Source organism: Amyelois transitella, chromosome 25 (genome assembly GCF_032362555.1).
Source record: "Amyelois transitella isolate CPQ chromosome 25, ilAmyTran1.1, whole genome shotgun sequence".
NCBI lineage: Eukaryota > Metazoa > Arthropoda > Insecta > Lepidoptera > Pyralidae > Amyelois > Amyelois transitella.
Genome location: NC_083528.1, coordinates 4,264,133 through 4,289,515, shown reverse-complemented (window position 1 = coordinate 4,289,515; position 25,383 = coordinate 4,264,133). Strand labels below are relative to the sequence as shown.

The following is a 25,383-nucleotide window of genomic DNA, read 5'->3' as shown; positions in this document are numbered from 1 at the left end:
CGCAAAATCTATTGAACGGGTTTTGAAACATAGGTATAATTTAACCTGGAATAACATAAGTTCTTTTTATCCAGAAGTTCCCACGGGAACGAAGCCCTGGGACATAGCTAATACCTAATAAATAGTAAATAACGCTGATGGCTTTAACCGGAACCTTGAAGTCCTTTGATGGTTTCGAAACCTCATTTATTGAAGGGATAAAAAATTAGATTTTGATATTTCCAAGAAAATGACTTTGACGTTTTATAATTTATGGAAAAACAAAAATATTTCAAGAACACCCGAAACCGACGAGCTTGCATGAAGATAGTCATGAATGTGGATGAAACGGTCGAAGTATGCAGGGAAAGTGGCAAGTGGAAAGATGTGGTCTCTGCCTATCCCTCCGGGAAAGCGGCGTAATTTATGCATGCGTTTAATGTAACTACTAAATAAAAATGCCTCTTGAGGTCGTATCAGAAAAAAAAGATGCAAAACGCACAACAAATCAAAATCATATCAAACAAATATATAAAACTGAACATACTCGAACGAACCGCCCCCAGCTAACAGTGCGTAAAATTACTAACTCATCTTTACGAATATACCGAAAATATCGACTTACAAGCCCAAATGATATCACCGAAGGCTTTGTACATATTTAAATGAGCCCTATTCGACATTTTTCGCAAAGAAAGTCGGCGTAAGTCGCTTAAGTCCTCCAAAGAAGATTATGCCAACTTTCCCTCTAAATATTACAGTACTGGTAGTTGTAATAGTTTTTTGTATTAAGGCTTCCGCTTCGACCAATTATGTTTTGTTAGTTGCAAAGCTATTAGTGTAAAAATTTAAATGAATAGGAAGGTAAAATAATGACACAATAACCAATTACATTTCTTCTATTAAATTTTCTAAATATAATATTAATCGTACTTTGGGGCTAGTCTAATAATGATAACAAACCTTATTGAATAATCAAGTTCTATGTAGACTAGTTCAATAACTATTTGTATAAGTAACATATTAAGAAATATACACACGTCTTGTTTTCTTACGGGTTACACACAGGCCTAAGACTCGAAGTTCAAGTTAAGCTAAAATTTAGATTGTATTGTTACCTAAAAAATAATCTTAGTTTATAAGCCTTTACCTAATCTATATTTGTAAATTGATGTCCAGTTAAAATGCCGCAGTGTAGTTTGATCTTCCGCTTCTTCTACACATGGGCTCTGGATGCGGTAGTAGATATAATTAGATTTACGTAATGCAACGTCAATAAGTGATACATTGTGTCCTTTTAATTTTATTTTTTTGCTTATCATGCAATCAGTCTGGCGACTCTAAGCTGATATGTTGTAGATAAAATTTTGAAAATAAAACTATTCTATTCTTAGTTACGGTATTCAATGCAAATCGATTTATTTATTTAACAGCTGAACGTGGCCTATCAGTCTTTTCAAGACTGTTGGCTATGACAACCCCGCAAGGGAAATAGACATCATTATACATATGTATGTATTTATATCACTCAATACACGCCTTAGCACCTGGAATTGCCTGTAACCCGTAAGGAACGGCCGTAAATAAAAAGGAAGTCGGGATGAATCGAGTTTGCATTTTAAGAGTCCCATTTACTGGCAAAATGTTCACGCATAAATAAAAACGGGGAAACTTCACTGGAGTGTAAAAATTTTGGAAATGCCTCCGGTTATAACGTATATCACCTTTTAGGGGGTGCCGTGTGGTTCCCGGCACTAATAAAATAAGAATAGGACCACACCGTCTCGTTCCCATGGAGGTAGTATGCGACTAAGGGATAGGTTTTTAAACTTTAAATGAACATAAAATTATTTTGAACCTCAATTAGCTTAACATTATTTTTAGGTCTTCTCAAGCCAAGGGATATTTTAATTTTGCAGACGTGCCGTTATGTTAAATAGCGATTATCGAATTTTATGTAGGAATTTCTATAACCTCTGATGACAAAAAAGAACAGTATTAAAAAAAAGGCTGTAATGACAAAGGTACACTTCAAAAGATGACACAGCCTATGAAAATTAGGTATTCAAATGTAAAAATAACAGCGCCGAGGCAACCTCACGGCGTAATGACAACCCTAACACGACAATTCCATTCACATAGGGTTGTCACTCATTAGCATATGTACATAAAGCGCGACTCTCATTGGTCGAGCCGGGCGCCATGTTTGAATTGCAGACATTTTGCGCCACCATTTTTATTAATTAAAGCGAGTTTTTTTAGCAAGAACAATTGTTTTTGAAAGTTATCTTAATGTTGGCTATGCAGATTAAACGAGCAGACAATTCAGTGGCGTAAATCTCAGTTGTATTTTTCAGGTGTGACGTCTAAAGGTCAATTTAGGTCTAGAGAAATACATGTATCTATCATAATAATTAAAAACAAACAATGTGATTTCGGAAAAAGTAGAAAATCTATCTGAAAAATATAATCTTAACAAAGGTAAATAAACAAAAATCATGTTGATCCATTCACATTAATCAATCATTTCGTGCTAGCATGTTGGTTTAGTCCAACGTCCCAGATTTGATCAAGGTACTTACGTTCATTTAGACTTTCGGCTTTCAAAGGCTTGTCTTGTATATTTACTTAGTTTACTGTTTGATGTCTATATCCCTTGCGGGGTAGACACAGCCAACAGTCTTGAAACGACTGAAAAGTTCAGCTGTATGGCGTTATGATGGAACTAAGATTCAAATAGTGACCTTTTGCTTACTAGATGAATCCCAAGTTTATTAGCTTTTTCTTAAGTTGCATTTCACGACGTCCATGGGAAAGATATGGTGAGAGACTTTCCTAAAATGCCTGGAACCACACGTCACGACCAATACAGAATATATCGTAAAAATAACATATTCCACGCCCGTTTTGCATTCAAGAGACTGGCAGTCAACGTGTGAAAGCTTCTGTTCAAGTAAATAAATATAGTAGAATGTATTGAAAGCTCTAGGGACAGCCAATAAGTCCGCTCGGATTTGGATTTGTGTACGTATGGAAATGAGAAGGCTAGAGAGATTTCTCAAAGGGCGATGTTGGACACCGATATAAGTTTTGGAACGGTTGTACTCGGCGTGTTTGCTTTAAGTCTTAATAACCTTTAAATTAAGTGAACCAGTCGATAGTCGAATCGGTAAGGAACCCGGTTGCACAGGTTCAAATCCCTCGGCCTGGTACCAATGACGCCAAATATAACTACTTATACCTACTTTAGTACTCCTGATTTTAGGGTTAGGAAGGAAACCTACGCATTGAGGCAACTGGATGCGAACCATGATCCAATATGGGTCAGGTTTTCCTGCAAAGGTTCCTGATGTCAAATGGGAATCGCTTCGTGTAATGACCGGAGTTACCCAATCCAGGTTCCTGGTCAAATGCGGACCCCGGGCTCGGGACCCACCCGGAACTAAAGCCAAGGCTGACAATAGTCCATAAATAACTTAATTAAAGTTCATCAAAGCGCATAATGACGTCACAATAGTACTCTCAACATTTTGATAGTAACGAGGGTGATATAAATCAATTAAAACTATAATAATTCAATGATCATATCGGAGGGAGATGCTTTTACTATGAGATTAAGACAATTGTAGTTCATCAGGTATAAGTCAGCATTTTGTTGTCAATTTTAACGGTAGCGGAGACCGGTTGAAACAAATAGATGAGAATGTAAAAAAAAAATATCGAGAAAAAGAGACTGGTAAGGATAAGAAGAAAGAAAGTTTCTACACTTCCTACCCAAAATCAATACGCCATGATGGGCCAAATGTAAATAATTGTCAACTTAACATTCTACCCGATAAAAATTCGAACCCCGGGCGCTCGGCATGATTGCATTGCGCCCCTTGGATCTTGATAAAAAAGCAAAGACGCCGCCTGCTGCTACAACATTGAATTTTTAAAGAAAAGACGCACTGATTTTTTAAAGCTTTAGCTTCCATGCTGGTCTCGTAGCGAAGAAAAAATATCGTGTACATAGTGTGTGCGAATTGGATGAAGATTGTAGAACTCAATCAAGCTAACTTGTCATTTTTGAATCTCTATGCCTACTTAATAATGATTAAGTCATACAGCTGAACGTGGCCTTTCAGTCTTTGCGATATTATTGCCTCTGTCTACTCTGTATAGCTTAATATATTGTTTAAAGAGATTGATGAGTAACTAATATAAATAAACTTTATAATTCAGTCATCAATATATACTGTATTTTGCTGAGTTCCGTTATTGAGTGTACGATTGACAGAACCTGAAATTTACCTTGATTTTTTTATGGAAACTGAAAAAAAGCGGTATTTTAAGTTTTACATGTTTGAGTATGCGGACAAAACTAGTATTGCAAAATCTTTAGATCGCGGTATTTCGTGAGAGTGCGAGAGAGTGCAGGAAATTATAAGATTACATATTGCCAACCAAAAGAGCCTATGGAAATAAAGTTAACTTATAGGTTCCTTTTTATTATAAATTTGAAGTACTTATGAATTTTGCGTGCATTATACTCCAATTAAACAACAAGATTTCTCTTTACCAGAATTTCGAAATTAGTTGCGCTCCGCCTGAACTCTTTGAGACACTCCGATTCGCGGCCCCCCACCTCCCCTCACGTAAGTAGATTCAGGGGCTGCTTGAACAATGGATCTTTTAAGATTTGAGAGTCGGATCTTGACCTCAACTTGTGGATTTCTCTGAATCTTGAATGTCTTGTTTACTTTCACGTATTTTACTCTATGGTTTGGCAGTGAAGATAATAAATAACATGTACTAGCTGCTTCTCTAAACGCAGACGTATCTATCGTTGAGTTAGTATCTCCTAACACAAGTCTCGAACTTATTTCGTGGCTAACTTGATGTGTGTAATCTGTCTCGTATATTTATTTTATTTTCAAAATCCCATCAAGGGCAACATTCGATGGTTTAGTAATCTGTCACTTTCTATGAATCTAAATTTTTCACTATGCCTGCCCCGTAAGGTACAAATACGTGATATTTGTATATGTTACATAATAAATTTTTCTATCACTCTTTCAAAATTATTTTTTTACAATGTTTGTTGTAGAAAAATATTTTTAACACAAGACTAAAAATATGACGGTAACTTATAGAATCCTTATATCATCTATAACATCACCTATCTATTCAAAATTTTATAATAGAAGCAAGAAAAACAACCACACTTTCATTATTCAAATATTAATAAAACAAATATGGGTTACAAAGATGGCTGCAAAATTTCACGGTACCTAAATAAAGCTTTGCCGAGCATTTCACTTTATTAGAAGTTGAGGAACGAAAATCTAAATTATCTCACGCCGTATCCCAAATTCCGGGGACGTAATTAAAAATGTCATATTGATAAAGTCGGGCAAGGGTGGGCAGAAAGGCCTTGAGCCGTTGATCTAGGATTAAGTCAGATTACAGGCTAAAACGACCCAAACTTATGATAATGTGAATCCTCTGAGAATGTTTCTGGGTTCAAACGTGATTTTGAATTCGTTCGCGTGAGTGGACACAGAAGTGTCTCAAAATATTTTCTGCTTAGGTGTCTAAATAATTGTTTGTCATTAATTATTAAACATTATGGAAATCAGTTCTTTAAATTTTCTGGGTAAAATAATAGTACCTACATTTCATATAATAATTTTTTTATCCACTTATATTTAAGAGTCACTCTGGAGAGGGCTGTTTTTGCAATAGAAAACATAATTATAACCGAAAACATTAACTCCACCGAAAAATATATCTAACTGAATTCTAGTATATTTTTTAAGTAACCGATATGTGGGTGTATTGCAATCTATTTTCGCGTGAAATGTCGTCATATGGAGAATAATATCTGTTTTGTTTTTAATTTGCGCCACAGGTAAGAAAGGAGCGAAAGGTTTATGTAAAGCTTTCGTTGTTTTGATATAAATGATACTTGTTTTGGCTATTTGGAAGACAAAACAATATCCCGTTCCGAACAATCTACTTTTGAGATAACTAAGCATTAAAATAATAAACTTAGATGTTTATGCTTCTAAGAATTTTACGTTTGCACCAACCAAGTTTAAAAGTAACCAAGGGTCATAAAAATGTCTTGTTTATAAGGTTTATTTCCATGCATATAATGTCAGCAAATATCTAAAATAAATATACTTTGGAAGGGGAATAGCCTTGTCCAATGAATCTTAAAATCGAGAAGGTTCTGGTAGAATGTGCATTAAATTGATGAGCTTGAATGATGAAAGCGATATATCTGGATGAAGCGGAAAAAAAACCATGGTCCCAAATCAATCCTAGGAATTTCCAAATGCACTAGGTTGAAGTGCTTCTGACCTTTACTCGTCTTCAGTGACGTCTTAGTAACATTCATTATCACGCAACTGCGTTTTCGTTAAATCCCTTTTTTTAAAATTTCTCGCCATTTTTCGAATACTCTCTTTCAATAGTATAAATATAAATTTTTATCTTCCCGTCCTTAGTATATAAAAACTCTAGCATATTTCATATGAACTGAATTGATTTGACTTTCTCCTCCACTTTATTAATCAAAATTAATCCTTCTCATTACATAGTCAATATAGTGAACTGTACGAATTTGTAATCGCAATATTCATGGAACCATTATTAACTATTCAATTCTAGCCTAATTTACATTTGCTTGAGACTAATATTTCAATTCATTACTCTCCTTGGGATTTATCTATTCATTAATAATAAGGACCACCTACTTTTGAGGTTTCATTTCAAATTCGGCTCGAAATGTCTTTTAGTTTTCTGAACTCATTTAAAATTGTAAGCTTTATTTCGATTCGTTTTTCTCTTTTAAATTCCTCATCCCGCAGCGAGGTTAAGGGGAAATAAAAAGAATAAATCATGTTTATTACAAAGCCCGCTAATGCAGAGAAACGGCGCAAATAATAAAATTAATGACTGGCTACATTGTTTTCTTTGTCTTTGCCAAGCATCGTTTCTAGGCCAACAATTAGCGTAAATACGAACGTTCAACTATTTAGGATTGTTTTGGCAAAGAAAACCACATAAACCTGGTTAGTCACAAGCTACAGAATATGCATACCAATAGGTAATGTATGCAAAATAGTAAAAATACGATAAGTATACGATATCACGCGAAACCGACATTTTGTTAGCATTTATATAAGGCTGGTAACACCGCGCGGGATTCTGAAAAAGCGTATCATGCACGGATAGAAACAAGGAAAATTGGGCTTTGAAAAGTTGTGGGTACAGTATAATTTCGATAAAAAAATTGAAGGAGATACGACATTTGGATTGATGTTAAGGGAGAAGCTAATAATAACAAATGATGGGTCAAGGGTGAATGTAGACGAAGGAATCAAAGAAGAAAATTAGGAGTCGCTACGGCAAATGTGTCGGAATTACAGTTATAACTTGGAATATGAATTTGGAATACGGTTTTCCGATGTTTTTTATTGCCTTCACCAATATTGAAGCTTGGTAAGCATTTTATTTTATTTTCATCACGTACTCAAAGGTGGGTTGGATCGTCAATATTCAGTTAAAGGTTTGTTTGTTGATAAATAAATCAAATATATTGATTCGCAGGGTGTATTTCAAAGTCAATTATTTTAGATATGTTGTACTAATCATAATGATGTATCTTTTGACAATTCTTAAATTTATAGCCTTAATGATTTTTTAGTTTATGAGTACTAGATATTATTATAATGTTATTAACTTTATTCAGTTAATTCTTACAGCCAAATCTTATTAAATTTCTCCAAGTTTAGGTTACCCATGTTATAAACCCAATCTTCAGAAGAAAATTACCTTTATTCATTATTCCATGTAATTTAATAAGAGAACAATTTTAACTTGAAATCAAAACTTTCAATCAAAATTCTAAATAATATCTGTGAAGTTTCTAAAACAAGCTGTTGCTCAAAGATGTAATTCAATATAATGGGTAATTAAGAATGTCCAAACAAAGTTAAAGTGGGAAGTTAAAATTTAAGCTTGGTGTTAATTTATCTGAGGTTGTTTCGAAAAACTTTTCCGAAGCAAAGGTGAAGCTGTGGAACCTAATTTGTTTCAAATTTTGATTGATTTGACTTTTAATTGAGGATTGACTTGGTAAATTGCATTTTTGAGGTATCTTTATGGAAAATTACACCCGGAATTTTATACCGTCTATCGCATCTTCATTCAAATACAACAAAATTAAGATTTTTCAACAACATGTTAAAAAAACAACAGATATCTTTGATAAAAGACAAGGATGCATGTTTTGCCCATTTTCACTTTGAATAAGTTAATTACATGATTCGGAGCTGTGATCAAACTAAGTATAACTTTGAAATTGCTACCGTCATTGAGTGAATTGTGTCTATCTCAAAAACTTCCCAGTCGTTCGTGCGAAACTTCAGCATACTTGGTAACTAATATGCATAATCGTCAGACCGCGGATCTTCCCAGCCTGCTTCTATTATGGTTTAATTCGATAGCAACAGCGATTACACACCTACATACATATATTTTTATGTTTTATTTTAATTGTTGCGATAAAAAAATATTCAAATTCGACAAATTAATTGTACATCTGCAAATTTATATATCAATTGACGTGTTGTTTACGAGATTTAAGTAAAATTCGGTTTATTATGACAATTACAATTTTTAAGGTACAATAGGCGGACTTAATGCTAATAGCATTATCTAACAGTCCATCGGCTTAAGCAGATAACCTTTGTATGGGTGATATAATAAACATACTACTACTATAAATATTTATATATTTGATCAAATTTAAATTTAAATTTTGTGCTTGTTTTATATCTTAGTTTATTTAATGTAAGTGCTTAGTAATTTTACTTAAACCTTACTGCATTTGTATAAAATAATAATCATCAAGAATTGGTTAAAGACAAAAACAGTCATTGATTGACTGTAAAAATAATTTTTGACCTTAGCCTTAGCCCTCTGTAACTGTATCGGTAGCTGTGGCCTTTCAGTCGTTTGGTAACCGTCGGCTCTGCCTGCCTCAGGGATAAGGACGTAATATATGTAAGTATCTATTAATAAGTATTATAAAAAAATCCAGTCAAGAGAACTTAGCAAGCAAGGCTTTGCAAAGATTTGTGAAGGATTTCTCTTTCTATGAAATTTCCAGCTTATACCTTGAACCGTTGTGCGAAATACCCAAATTTACATACAAGATTTACTTAGCCTACGCTGATAGGCTAGTTAAAGTTTGTATCAGGGTATTACAGGCTATTTGAGTTGAGATTAACAAACTTGCGGGCTATCGTTGCACGGGAGGGCCTCGACATGATATTGTACCAAAAATTGTACGCAAATTTGATTTTTAAGTTCAGTGTGAAATTTTCTTAAAGAAGAAGAATTTCTAAGATAAAATTATTTTTGTTCAAACTTTTATTATTATGACCAGTCTGGTTTATTTTTACGCAAACGCCCTTAGATAATTTTACATGGACGTTTTGTCTGCACGCGTAGATTTATCTCCTAAACTTGCATCTCGGTTGAAACGAAACACTCAAGGTGTGAAGGAGATTTACATAAATTTCACATTCAAATTACAGTGCTTTCTCCCCTCAATGCAAAATAGACCATATACATTTTTATGTTTAACTAAAAAGAATCTGCTATTTTATTTATCTTAGCATGGTCTTAGTTGCACCCGCTGCAACTATGCGCTTTGCTTTGATGCCTGGAGTCCACTTTCTGAATGAAAGATTGACCTACGAAAATAATAATAAAAACCATGGTACAACCAAAGGCTTCTGAACCAAATCTACCTTAGCACATACTCTTTCATAACATGATGATGACACCGTGAAGAAAACCAAAAAAGCACGTGATATACAAACATACCATAAATCTCGTTTCACCTCCATTCCCCGTCCATTAGGCAAGCATACAGTACCTGGAAAGAAAAAAATGACTTTAGTCAACAGTTTGACCAAATGTTTGCGCGCATGACAAAACATTTGATATCTAAGCAATGTGATGCTGCTAAGCAGTTATTCTCGTGTTTTCACTTTTAGGACAACGACCCCTGACAACTCATTAAAGTTTCGTGAAACTCGCCAATGTCAATAAATTCGTTAGTTTATTTTTATCATATCATTAGAAACCCCTCCTAATATGAGAAATGTTTTGGGTGCTGCTTGTGATCGCCTTGTTGCTCTGAAAAGACTGATAGAAGCTTAATTATACTCTTTAGGAATGTCATTCTTATAAACCTTGAAAAAAACCGACACGCGACGAAATCGGAACCATAATAACCAAACCCATTATCATTATATTCATGGGGACTTTAATCCAAAAAGAAATCCACCAGAATCCCGATCAGGGGTCTTTTGAACTACTTCAAAGTTAAATAACCCCCGCGCCCGATCAATACCAAAAATACCTCAAAAGCCATCTTTAATTCGTGAACAATAAAATTCATTTTCAACCATCACAAATTCAGATCTAAGAAACAAATGCTCAGCCATGCAATTTAGACTGTATTTCCGGCAACATGAGTTACATTTTAAGTTAACAAATATTTAAATTTATTCACGTATTCAGGCAAACAATAAACTGCCTTAACAATGAGTGTGTTAGGTACAAAATAGTTTGATTGTCGCTGATTTAAGTCAGGGGTACGTAAGCTAGCTGCGATTTTTCACCGCGGCCCGTGAATGACGTCTGTATATTTTACTAGTTAAGTGACAGATGGGTAAGGGCTGCAACTATTTATTGTGCCATTACTGCGTGGTTGCCAAATGCCGTTCTCTGGGGTTGACAGTTGAAAATTGCTCTCAAAATCTCGCATTGTTAGATACAATTGGTAAGTTTCGGAGTTACACCCGTTTGTGTTGCGGATCGGATAATAAAGGACGGCAATTTATTTTTATTGTCTCAAGGCATAAAATTGAATCTATTTATGATGGAAACATGGAGAGTAGGGTTGTTGGAAATTTGAAATGTATGAGAATTGCCGCCGTTCCGATCGTTTGGGAAACCTTGTTCATTTTCATTGAAATGTTATATTTTTAGAACTAAAATAGAGAAATGTTTCGCGCATAACTTGAAAATTATGTGATACTAAATTTATTGTTTATGAAATAAGTGATGCAAAACAATACATGAGAAATCATTAGTGTAAGAAAGACAACAAGATTTAAATTTAAATTACTAGATTTTTCCTCTTCGATAGAATGAGAAAGATTTAAACTACAATAGTTGTTAAAGTTGTTTTCAAAGTTTTCTCACAACCGGATGTTTTGAATATACTTACAACAGATAGAGATTGAGTAGTAAATTAATAAGATTTTTGTGTGGTTCGACTCAAAGAAGCAAAAGTAAATTATACGAATGACAGGATTTGACAAAATGTAAGATCTAAAAAAAAATTTCACTAAATACATACATAGGTGACATTTTGTATGCTAACTAATGAAATTCGGTGAACATGATGTGTCTTTGTATTGGTACTATTTAATGTGTTAATACTAATAAGCTAGTAATAATACGGCAATAGTTTGTTCCCTAAAACATCGGAAGTTCCACAATAATTACAGACCTATCACTCGGAAGTATAATTGAACATGGTAATGATAAGGTAGTAAATTTTAAATAAGTTAGTAAATGTCAAACCCAGCTGGAACCAAAATGCGATCGAAGTAAAAACTTGTGACATTTTAATTAAGAGGTCAAGGAAATGAAACAACACCACGTGTTGATCAAACTCTTCGGTTACTGAGTGACTGACAGATGACGCACATACAGTCCAAACCGCTAGGTCTAGAGATTTAAAATTTGATATACAATAGTTCCTTATATTAATTACTAGAGGCCGCCCGCGACTTCGTCCGCATGGAAACCCAGCCTATGTGTTATTCTGGGTCTTCAGCTACCTACATACCAAATTTCATGGTAATCGGTTCAGTAGTTTTTGCGTGAAAGAGTAACAAACATCCATACAAACTTTCGCCTTTATAATAGTAGTAGGATTATAATTTAGAGTAAATTTAATAATCTAAGAGGAAATTTCTCGAAAATCCTGCGGGACGGAAAGAGCCTTTCAATATTACAAATTGTTTGGTAGATTTTATTATTTTAGATACTTTTGTAGGAAATATATATATAATATATGCTATCTTAGAGCCAAAATTAACTTAAATATTTAAAACATAAAATGATGCTTTCTCAAGTGTGACCAACAATCATCAAATAATTTCTTCTATCAATTAACCAAATTTTTCAATCATACTTCTTCCAAAATATACAATAATTAGCAACAAAATGCGTTCCTTTATTCCGACATTAGTTGGATTGTTTCCATTTCAACAACTTAACCGTCGTAACTCCTCAAGAATACTAATAAATAAAACCTAAGGAGCAAAAGAAAAGCGAACGAAATTGCTTTATCGCAACACTCGAACAAAGCAACAAATTCCCTTCCATACACTCAAGTAAATGCAAATACTCCAGAAAGAATTCCATTCTGAGGAATCAGCGAAGAGATTGCTTCTAGCGGAATCAATTTGCCAAGAATATCGACAAAAAGCAAAAAGAAACTTTAAAAAAAATAAATAATAAATGAAAGCAGGTCGACTAAGCAAATATACAAGGAGAGTGTGGATGGAAAGGTAGGAGTGGGAAGGCCTAGACGAACGCTCTTTGATCAAATCAAGGACGTCCTGGCAAAAGGTCCAGTTAAGAGTACCCGAAACCGCTGAGCTTGCATGATAAGATTATGAATGTGGATGAAGCGAAAGAAGTATGCAGAGATCGTGGCATGTAGTCTCTGCCTACCCCTCCGGTAAAAGGCGTGAAATTATGTATGTATACGGGACAAATGACACAGATTGAGTTAGCACTTCGAGGTTAACTCAATCTGTGTCATTTGTTCGAGACGTCTTGTGTTACGAGATACTAACTCAACGATGCTATACTATAATACAAAGATTCAAGACCCAGGCAATCAGAAAAAGTTAGTTCAACAATTAGTTGCTTGCTACATACATACACACATAAATCACGTCTTCATCACTCGTAGACACAGCTAATACATTTGTAATTTTTTAATCAGACCGTACCACCGTACTATCAACAAGGGCTTTTTTTGAGTCGTCGTCACCTGCCTCCGTAACACGGATACGCGCCACGCCGCTTTTATCGCGCGAATAACACGCTATCCCGTATCACGTCATAACACAAAGCGAAACAGCGATAGTTTTTCGCGTGTTAAAAACGGCGTCGCGCGTGCCATACTACAGGGGCTGAAGACAATAAAAGAGCTTGGAGCATTGGAGTAAAATTAACGCCATCGGTACTATCATTTCCATGCCAGTGAATCGTAACGTCGTTACCGTGAACGCTATATTGACAGTCATTAATTTGACAGTTTGACATTTGGAGATAGCATTGTCCTTCGCGCTAATGTTTCTGGGCCATTTAGTTAACCTGAGAGGTAATGAATTGTGAATGAACTATTAGATCATAAGATCTTTGGGATTTCGAGAAGAAATACGGGTATGATGCTGCTCTCAAAGATGTAGATCTAGTGATATTGGCCTTAGAATCTATGTTTGTCCAAGTCACGTACAGCTGATTGAATTAATGATTGAATTAAAGAAAGAGCGGGTGAAAGGTCATCGCTTAAAAGAAGAAATTATAGATACCTACATAAATAGAATCATGTCTTTATTCCTTACAGGTAGATAGAGCCAGTCTCGAAAAGACTGAAAGGCCACGTTCAGCTATATGGCTTAATGATGGAATTGAGAGTCAAATTGCAAGCACATCGCCTAAAAGAATATCAAGGTTATTTGTTTGTTTGTAATATCTTTATTGCACAGAAATTTAAACAGTTACGAGACATAGTTCATAGTTATAAAAGAAACTAGCGACCCGCCCCGGCTTCGCACGGGTGCAAAATTATAAATGTTATTATACATAAAAACCTTCCTCTTGAATCACTCTACCTGTTACAAAAAACCGCATCAAAATCCGTTGCGTAATTTTAAAGATTTAAGCATACAGACAAACAGACTAAAATAGCGACTTTGTTTTATACTATGTAGTGATAAATAGAATTTTATTAGGCTATTTCATCATCTTTTACGACATCCATGGGAAAGAGACGGAGTGGTCCTAATCTTAACCACGCAGCAAGAAAACGAAGCATCCCCAATAAATAAAGCCTCTCTCTTTGTTGCCTTAAAATGTATCTACCTGGGCAGCCAAACACCTATGTTTTTCTTGCTAAAATAAAATCAGAAAATAAGCAAAAATGCCTTATTTAAATTCAACAAACAAATAGTAGGCACCCCGACACTCAGACAATAAATGAAGGTAAACAACATCTTGAAAAATACGGGCTTCTTGGAAATAGAAAATTATTTCATTTTATGTGAACGAGATTCCAATAATTTTGTGCTAATACAAAAGTACCTATTATTGATTTGACGGCGCAGTGGTAAAATATTCACAAGGTCTCGGGTACGATACCCAGTCAGGTGATCGGATCATGATGAAAAATTAACTTTTTCTGACCCATTTTAGTCTTACATAGTATTACAAGTGTGTCGTTTTGGGTTATATCCCATAATAAAATTCTCAAATATTAAGTCAATCAAGTTTTAAATATTAAACGTACTTTAGGCCGCGAAAGATAGGTAGGTTCGGGATCGTAAAAAATGAGAAAGAACGTGTGATCTCTCTCTTTCCCTCTATATTAAATATTTATCACCGATAATTTAAATCAAGAATGAGATTTTAACCGTCAAAATTAAATTTAAAGTTATCCATCCAGGCGTCACGATTACGGCCAAATCTTTGTCTTATCCCCCCCTAGCGTTCAACCAATCAGACGTGCCCTACGATTCTTGAATACTGATATAAACCACTTTACTTTTGCATTTTGCGACACTCTTATACCAATTGGTTAAGAGTCAATATCCTCTGCATTTATGTAAGTTTAAGTTGCCAGTTGACATAGATTAAAACGTTAGTTCCTTTTGTCTTTGGTATTTGAATATTTCTCGTGGTTTGTAGATTGAGATTTTACATAGAAATAGATTTTTTTAGATGTGGAGAAATAGCTGTTTTTAAACAACTCATTCTAGTTTTTGGAAATTTAAAAATTAATGAATCAATCATGAATGAATACATTAATTGCATTTTTTCAGCTTTTGCTGTTTCCTTCAAAGCTAAAGAAGTCGTGTGAAGAACAGTTTAAAAAAGATTTCGCAAAAATATATGACACGTTGAAATATTTAAAGTTAACAATTATTTATTTAATTTTCACTCGACTAGGATATTATTTTCTAACAGTATCTCCATTAGACCACAATACAAACTAAGATATGTTTTTATGAATTTATTTTGAACGTACTTAGTATCTATGATATTAATTGTCACTTACCAAAAATCCAAAATGGCCTCTACACAAAAATCCACTTTCACTTCAATTAGGCACCCTATTTCCCCTTCGGAGCCCATTAATCACCCACTACTAATTCAACTCGTAGTTTTGATTTCGCATGAATAGAGCTATCCAAATTCATGATTAAATTCAGCCACAGTGGTATGCCAACGCCATAAATAATTTGATCTTTTGTTGGGACCAACCCTGCGTCAAGCCACTTCGGAAATCGATTCAGGGTATCAATTCTGAAGGTTGATTAAGATTATAATTTAAGCCTTACAATTTGTACGCCTTTGCAGGGAAAAGGTGCAGATTGTTGTAAGCATGACTGCCAAAAATTAAAAAAGAAGTTCCGACTTATCAACATCAATACGAGTATAAGTAATTCTATAAACTTTAACAGGAAAAAGGAAAGAATTGAAAGTATAGCTTTTTCATGACTTCTTTCATTTTCAAAACAAACTTCTTAAAAAATAGTTATATTTTTGAACCACATGTTCACGAAAACACAACTGACGCTATTTTAATACGATTTTCATTGTGACATGAATTTGTCATATTTTCAGAAAAGATATAGATATTAAATGCAAGGATCCGATGAAGATCTTCAGAGATATTAAAAAAAAACTCACCAACATTTATCAAATCAAGGGAACTACTTCAAAATTTTATTTGAATTCATTCTTTGAAAGATAATATTTCCACTGCAAAAACACAGTTTCCATTTACAAAACTTTATGAGAGAAAAAAAATAATTATACTTTTTGTCACAAGCATACTCAAAATATTTATTTATTTATTCAAACTTTATTGTACAAAATAAAATTGTATTATCTACCAGTCAACCATGTCATAAAATAATGTTTTTCTCCAACATCTTTTGAATGTGTTTCCCGGCGCCCACACGACACAATACCTAGTTCAAGGAATGCCTTTGATTCTATTTATTTAATTTACTGCTACAATATTGATTCCCTGAAATTTCTCTCCAGTCGTCACTCCCGAAATTAAATTATCCTTCTGTCCAAATTAATGTGAGCATCCCTGGAGAGTTGCGTAGGGGTTACAAATGTACAGTCGGGGACAAATTTCTACCAATTTTATATTAAACCAATTAACTATTTATAGTCATAAAGTAATTTTACTGTAGGTAAATGTAATTGAGTTAATTTTTCATTTTAACTACATACATACATATAATCACGTCTATATCCTTTGCAGGGTAGACAGGGCAAAAAAACTGCATCTTGAAAAGACCGCATAGAGCTATTTGGCTTAATGTTAGAATTGAGAGTCAAATAGTGACAGGTTGCTAGCCCGTTGCCTAAAAGAAGAATCCCAAGTTTGTAAGCCTATCCCTTAGTCGCCTTTTACGACATCCATAGGAACGAGATGGAGTGGTCCTATTCTTTTTTTTATTGGTGCCGGGAACCACACGGCACCTATTTGAATCTCAATTCTATCATTAAGCCAAATAGCTGAACGTGGCCATTCAGTCTTTTCATGACTGTTGGCTCTGTCTACCCCGGAAGGGATATAGACGTGACCATATGTATGTAATGTATGTATAAAATTATGGCAAAGCAGAAAGTTTTTTTTTTTTGTAAATTAAACTTTCTTAGATTGAAAAACAAACTGACCTACATACTAAAATCTCCCTTTTTAAGCACATTAATTTGCCAACAGGAACCCCATAAAAGCCCCGAGCGGGCCTAACCGTGCTTCCGGGGGCTGTGTACGCTAACTGCTTCACCCGGGTACGCTTCCTGTACCTTACTATAGAAATCTTTCACTAATGCAATTACGCAAAATACAGAGAATTTGAATGCTTTGTAATTAATTTAGTGGTTTCAACGTTGATACGTGTTAATATATCGATATTAATCTTCTAGAATAAAATATTTTCAACCGAATATTTTCTCACTTTTACAAGTTTCTTACATACTCGCGGCTTTTCTTTAGTAAAGGTATAGTAATTTATCGAAAATCCTACAGGAACTACACCTACATCTTCCTTAGTACTAAATAATTGTTTAGAAATTAAATCAGTGAGGTTGATGTATAAAGAGTGATGAGGTGAACAATGAACCAACATAAATGTTACAGACCCTCATAGATAAAATATTTTCTCAGTAAGTGAAATACCATTGTATTTTTTATGAGAAATAAAGTTCTTTAAACCTGATAATCACTAGCTACACCCCGCGTCTTCGCTTATGTAAAAAAAGACTTCACTATGGATTAAGTTACATTTGCAAGTAAGTACGGCCTATGTGGTGCAGCGGTAGTGTGCTTGTCTGCGACACTGCAGGTCCCGGATTCGAATTCCGGCCAGGGCATGATGAGAAACGAGCTTTCTCTGATTGTTCTGGGTCTTGGATGTTTATCTAAATAAGTATTTATTATAAAAAATACTATCGTTGAGTTAGTATCTCGTAACACAAATCTTGAACTTACTTCGTGGCTAATTTAATCTGTATAATTTGTCCCGTATATAAAAAAGTACGTAAAAAAAAATGTACATACAAACTTTCTTATTCATAAAGTTCGATTTTATTAGGCACTTGGAAGTTCGAATCCATCCGAAATCTAACAAACTCAAGGGCCATTTTTCATTTCGAAGCAAAATAAATCAAGTTAACACTATCTTCTAACAACATACTCAGCTCCGAGCAAAATAAATGTTACCTAGACTAGTCTAGATCCTGCCTAACACTAGCTTCTCGCAATCTCCTAATGTTATGCTAATTCCTAAATCCATCTTCTGGATTCTAGACAAGTATTAATAGTATTAGAAATGAGAAACTTATGCCAGTAAGTGCTTGCCATTTTTGTTATATTTTCCTGGGCAAAATATAGAATTTTTAGACCGTTTCCCGGAAAATTTCTCCGAGATTATATCTTGTTAGATAGAAAGGGTGGTGTTTGAATGTATCTTTTGTTACGGTCAGCTATTACTTAAAATGTTAGGAAGATCACCTTATTATGGAAAAAGTTATGGATTTTTGGTGTGAGTCCCGGCACCAATAATAAGAAATGATAGGACCACTCCTTCTCTTTCCCATGGATGTCGTAAAAAGCGACTAAGGTATAGGCAAATAAACTTGGGATTCTTCTTTTAGGGAATGGGCTATCACCCTGCCGTTATTTGAATCTTAATTCTATCATCAAGCCAAATAGCTGAACGTGCCTATCAGTCTTTTCAAGACTTTTGGCTCCGTCTACCCCGTGACTATATGTATTTTTTCACCATTGAAAAATTCCCATGGAAACGATGCGAAAGTTAGTACAGACTAAAGTATTAACCCATGAATAGAATAGTTAAACATGTAATTATGCCAATTAACCAATTATCTACCGTTTATGAGCTACAGTTTAGTATAATCAATACCTTCTGTCAACCCTTTTTTAAATTGACCTGGTTAAAATTAAATATAAATGGGAAATGTGGGCACTAAATGCATAAATACTAATACAAAATGCTTTACTGATGTTTCAATGCTTCAAAGAAATACCAGGGTAATTTTTAATGCCAATAATAAAAAAGAATCTTGTTTACCCTGGCGAAATTCCAGGTTATATTCTCTTCTCTGTAGAACCCAGGGTACCTACGCCCTTTGACTGTGATCCTGGATTGGGTATGTAAGGTTTTACACGAAGCTAGTCTCAACTCACCCCCGCAAACTTTGCATAGGCTTATTTTCAATTCAAGACAATTCGCGCCGATGGGTACCTGCTATTTAATACAGGTGGGCTTAAGCTTATTAAATCATGGTAAAAGCTGGCATATCTATTCCCTTAGTCGCCCTTTACTACATCCATGTGAAGGGAATGAAGTGATGCTATACTAAAGGGCTGGGCATGTTAAAAAAAATATTGATTTAAATAAGAAGTAGAATCATATTTTACTTCTAAAAAAATATAATGTCTGTACAGAACAGACAAACACACCCACAGATGTAGTCTCTGACCACCCCTTCCGGATAGAGGCGTGATCGTTCACCTGTGGGACCAACATGATCTCCATTTATTTAAGTGACTCAAAAAATATTAAAAAATACATACATACATACATATGGTCACGTCTATATCCCTTGTGGGGTAGACAGAGCCAACAGTCTTGAAAAGACTGATAGGCCACGCTCAGCTATTTGGCTTATATTAAAATTTACAGCCCCAAATTCGCAAATTGGTTATAAAATTCAAATTCATTCAGAACACTGTCATCACATGTCGCGCCCCGCGGCTTTCCTCGTAATTGACGTATTCTTCATAATAATTCACACATTCCTTAGGGTAGTCTTGAATATGCCACTGATTTATAATCTATGTAAATTGTAGCTACAACTGTGTTGTAACTTTACGTAGAAAATTTTCGTGACACAAGGATACGAGTAAGTATGCTTTGAAATGTGTGTATGTTTGCACAACTTCATAATTTCCGAATGCAAAGTTGTTGTGTCTTTACAAATGTATTTACTCTGTTCTTGTTTGTTGTTTATTGTTACAGGAAAAGACTTGTTTTGTTATGTGGTAAGAGCAGAAATTATGTTTGTTTAACTTTCTTTCTGAATTAAGTTAAAAAAAATTTTTTTTTTTATAATTTATAAACATTTTTTTGTAATTTAACCTTGACGTAGACGTGGTCTGTAATTCAATTAATTAATAATTAAACCACTTAAATTAATTGGAATATATTTTTGGAATGTTTCCTACATGAGTTTACAAAAAACCAACGATTTTATGTGAAAATATCGATGAATGTAGATTAAACAAAAGAAGAATCCATGGATCGTGAGAAGTAGAAAAATTTGTCTACCCCTCGGGGAAAGAGGGGTGGCGTATGTATATTTTTATTCTCTCTACTTCTGTCCCGTTTTACATCATTATAAAAAGCCAAACAGCTATAGTTTTTCACGCGATAAAAACGGCATCGCGCGTGTCATGCTACGGAGCCTCAGCTTCGACTTTTTTATAAATCCTACTAATATTATAAATGCAAAAGTTTGTGAGTATGTCAGTATGGATGTTTGTAACTCTTTCACGCAAAAAACACAGAACCGATTACGATGAAATTTGGTATGTAGGTAGCTGAAGATCCAGAATAAAATATAGGCTACTTTTTATCCCGGACTTCCCGCGGTATTGATAGAATTTCCATGCGGACGATGTCGCGGGCGGCCTCTAGTATACAATAATTTTCATTCGTTCAAAAGACTAGCGTATTCTTCAGTTGATCTTATCACCTTAAATTACCATCTATCAGATAACTAAACAATGGTTAACCGCTACTTGTAAAACTTAACAATATAGCAATGTAATCAAAACACTCAAACAATACCTTGACACCCTTATTATAAGGGGCTGGGGTCATTGAACTCGTATCACCCTGTATACACAGTAACAATCGTGCGAATTTAATATTTATAGTTAGGTGAATAAAGGTTATTGTTGTATGAATCAATTGTAATTTCTGTATTAAGGTGTTGGGAAAATTGTTATTATTATAGAAATTTTGAACGCCTGTCGTTTATGTGTATAATATCGATTAGAGAGAAATGTTTGAAGTATTGTTTTACACTGCAGATTTTCTTATATAAAATTCAAAATGGGAATTTATGATATTAACGGATGAATCTTGAATCATTTACAAGCATTTGTCTCTCTTCCAGTTCTTGTGAGGTTTCGCAAAATAGCTGAATGTTTGACCTCGAAATTTACCGAATTCTTTATTGAAAACTCTCATTCCTTCATTTGAGAAATGGTAGTTACAGACTTTAATACGCGTATATCCATATCCGTGATCTCTGCATTATGATCAAAACACTCAAATTGTTTCATCCACATTCGAAATCATGCAAGGTTGTCTATTTAATAGACATATTATTATAGATTTTAATAGGTGCCTTATTTAATAAAGGTAAGTTCATCTTGGCTTTTACGCCTAGAAAACTACTCTATGTTCTTCTTCTTCTCCGTACTACACTTTATTGTTTAAATTTCATCGAAATTGATTGTCGTTTTGACGTGATAGATAGTACTTTCTACTTAGGTACTTCACTTCCAATATTAGTATGGATATCACTATTATATAAAGCAAAGTCGTTTCCCGCGTCTGTCCCTCTGTATGTTTGTATGCTCTGATTTAAAAAGCTACATGACGGATTTTTGTGCAGTTTTTAAAATAGATAGAGCCATTCAAGAGGAAGGTTTATATGTATAACATAAATGATAACCGTGCGAAGCCAGGGCAGGGCGCTAGTATAGTATAAATTATAAAATGACTGTATTGCTTGGTACAAATGACAAGTATTTACAAAATAATAGAGTAGCTTACAGTAATAGGCGTATCATTTTGTCACTAAATCATATTAATTTTCAAACAGCTGAATGAGCGGTGTATTGAACTTCTAATTAGGATTTTAGCCAATTCAATACAATGTAAATGTATTGCGTGCTAGTAGCCCAAGAGCCCGTGAACGCCAGACATACCTTATTTTGTAAAAGCTGAAAGTTTCTGTAAATATGCCTCTAGTACAGGTAGGAACGATCCCCACCTATGGTACTCAGGCAGTGGTTGCTTTGGCAGGTAGCAGGTAATAAAGGTATACTTTTTTCAACCTGAAATTCGTTAATTTGTAAAGCTCAATTTTTTGATATTTTATCCGTAATAATACACAAACTCGCGTTACTCATTGCCAGACACGTACTATGGTTGCAACCCCTTGCCAGACACCCCTAAACTTTAATATTTTGTAACTCTACTTACGTCATTTTGTAAAATCTGAATTTAATACATATTTTTTGGGGAATTATTCAAACAAAGTTTCTGAAGTAGCCAGACAGTTTTGAAGGTTCTATTATCCTGCCAGACGCATTGGAGTGAGCAAAAGATGCAAGAGTGCGGAGTATATGTAGTAACTGGAGCGAGTGGGACAGAGTGTTCGGTTTCTTGCGACGTTTCATTGCGCATCAGCTGTCGTTTATTTTAGGGATGTGACCTGATGAATCAATCCTCAAAAATTCGATATTTTTCCAAAATGTTTTTTTCACTGTAAGTATAAATCAAATTCATAAAAAACAAGACAAATTTTAGAATTAACGATCTTTTTATCAAATTCTTTTAACAATTATTTTTATTACTATTATCATCAATGTATCAGATCAGGTAGAAAACAAAACATTTATTTTCAAATCTTTTTTAATCAAAAACAATAAGATAATTTGACTTAAAGTTCCCAATGATTAATACCTTACCTTTTTAAAAACAACAATCTGTCAAGTCTACCGGGATCCAAGCGGTTCCGCTCATCATTTGCTATGTTTCCAGCAACTGAAAACAGGCGCTCACAAGGAACAGATGATGCCACAATAGTCATATACGTCATGGCTATTGATGGTTTTTTAGCTCTTGCCAGTAATGTATAGGATCATATTTAAGGTCCACGACTGCCTGCGATAAATAATGTTTAAGTTCGTCATTTAAACCCTAAGTTTCCTGTGCAAGTGCATTATACATAGAAAGTTGCTTTTTGACAAGCAACTTGTGGAAATCCCATATTCCTTTATTCAAAGTAATAGATTAATTTCTGTTGTCTGTGGTTGCTAAGTATGTTTGGGATGTAAATTAAACAATTTTAAACCATAACGATATGTATGTTAAGCTTAAAATCGAGATTTAAGTTGTCTCGGACGGTCGGCCCACATGTGCGCCACAGCAGATTACGGTGGTGGCGCATATAGGTTAAAGAATATGATTATAATTTATAAACGTAACAAGTTTATTGATGAGAAGTGAGGCGAAGGACACATACAGCCATCTTGCGAGGTTTTGAGTAATCAACCGGCAGCACTCTTGTAATACGGGCCTTCAATTAATTGTATGGTTTAAACCAAAACAGAAAAAATCGTATCTCTATTTTAGAATGTCTGAGATCGATTCACGAGATCGATTCAATGTATACGATCGATTAAAAAGATCGATTTTTTCGCTCCAAATAATCGATTTTTCGATTAATCGATCTTAGATCGCCATCCCTAGTTTATTTTGTATTGTTCAACGGACGGTTATATACGCATAGTAAACTGTCCCACTCGCTCCAGTTACTACATATACTCCGCACTCTTGCATCTTTTGCTCACTCCAATGCGTCTGGCAGGATAATAGAACCTTCAAAACTGTCTGGCTACTTCAGAAACTTTGTTTGAATAATTCCCCAAAAAATATGTATTAAATTCAGATTTTACAAAATGACGTAAGTAGAGTTACAAAATATTAAAGTTTAGGGGTGTCTGGCAAGGGGTTGCAACCATAGTACGTGTCTGGCAATGAGTAACGCGAGTTTGTGTATTATTACGGATAAAATATCAAAAAATTGAGCTTTACAAATTAACGAATTTCAGGTTGAAAAAAGTATACCTTTATTACCTGCTACCTGCCAAAGCAACCACTGCCTGAGTACCATAGGTGGGGATCGTTCCTACCTGAACTAGAGGCATATTTACAGAAACTTTCAGCTTTTACAAAATAAGGTATGTCTGGCGTTCACGGGCTCTTGCTCTATAGGCAGGGTTACAACAATTTATTTTTTGTATTGGATGTGTAAACTTTTTAACATACATGTAATCACGTCTATATCCCTTGCGGGGTAGACAGAGCTAACAGTCTTGTAGACTGATAGGCCACGTACAGTTATTTGGCTTTAAGAAAGAATTGAGATTAAAACAGTGACAAGTTGCTAGCCCATCGCCTAAAAGAAGAATCAAAAGTTTATAAGCTTACCCGTTAGTCGCCTTTTACGACATTCATAGGAGAGTGATGGAGTGGTCCTATTCTTTTTTCTATTGGTGCCGGGAACCAAACCAAACTTTTTAACTTTTTTTAAATGATAAGATATTTAATCTTTAATTTAAAAAAAAGAAAGCCTTATATCATACCGCCGACTTTTGTATCTGTATACCTAAAACTAAAGTCGTACATCTCAACCACTCAATCACGAATCCTCTCAAGACATTCAAATTATTCTTGAACAAAAAAACATTGATTTTGATTGAACGCCTAATCTTATTTTGCAATTAATCATGTTATTCAATAAACGAAAACCGTGGCTGTATTCACTTAGGTACCATTGTCTTGGTTCTAAGACTGCAAATTAAATTTGGACAAAGGGGCTCTCACTCTTTTGTCCGCCCCGGGGTTGACAGAGCCTCACATTGGACAAGCCGAGATCTGAAATGAAACGTGTATAAGATTTTCAAAAAATCTAGGTTTGTAGTATCTGATTCATTAGTTATGTCGCAGTGGTAATGCAATGCATGATCAAAAATGAAGTTTTTATATTTTCTTACATTTAACATAAAATAATATCGTCGAGCAAGATTCTAATAGTCCGTTTATATTAATTCCGAATACGCGAGATAGAAATGTGGATATAAGATATAACAATGTCCATGATTAAAATTAAATTAACGTCCGGTGAAAATGCTGCAGTGTAGTTTATTTCGCCGCTTCTTCTACACATGCGCTTTGCAAGCAGAAGTAGATATATTTAGAAAATAAAACTATTTTATTATAAAGACGCAAATATGAGAAATATGTTCCTAAATAAATAAGTTGTCTTAATCCTGACTAACCTCACCTAACAAACTTAGTAATTTCCCATGGAACCGAAACCCTGGAACACAACTATCATGCAACATGTATCCAAAAACAAGCAACATATTTTTCCAAAATCGCACGCGACGCGTACACCAAACGCGCGAACGGCATTTTCTGTAAATAATAACAACAAATTCTTTCATCGACAACCCTATCCGGTTCGTATAGTGACAAATACCGCGCATTCCGATACCGTACCGGATCGAACACGGCAACGGAATTGGCGGCATGAAACAAAATACGACGGGGTTATACAAATTAACTGGATGTTTCCGAAACAAGGTATGTCTCTGGTGAAATGGTTTGAATT

The 25,383-nt window shown here is 34.6% G+C and overlaps 1 protein-coding gene and 1 long non-coding RNA gene across 2 annotated transcripts in view; both read right to left on the bottom strand.

Moving 5' to 3' along the window:
• The window catches only part of LOC106137148 (latrophilin Cirl), a 293,035-nt gene that overhangs the window by 139,537 nt on the left and 128,115 nt on the right, over window positions 1-25,383 (bottom strand). The window lies entirely within an intron of this gene.
• Window positions 21,912-22,767, bottom strand: LOC132903394 (uncharacterized). Its single transcript, XR_009657397.1, has 3 exons — window positions 22,673-22,767; window positions 22,185-22,467; window positions 21,912-22,036 (listed from the first exon to the last, which is right to left on the bottom strand). It is a non-coding gene; the product is annotated as an uncharacterized LOC132903394 (long non-coding RNA).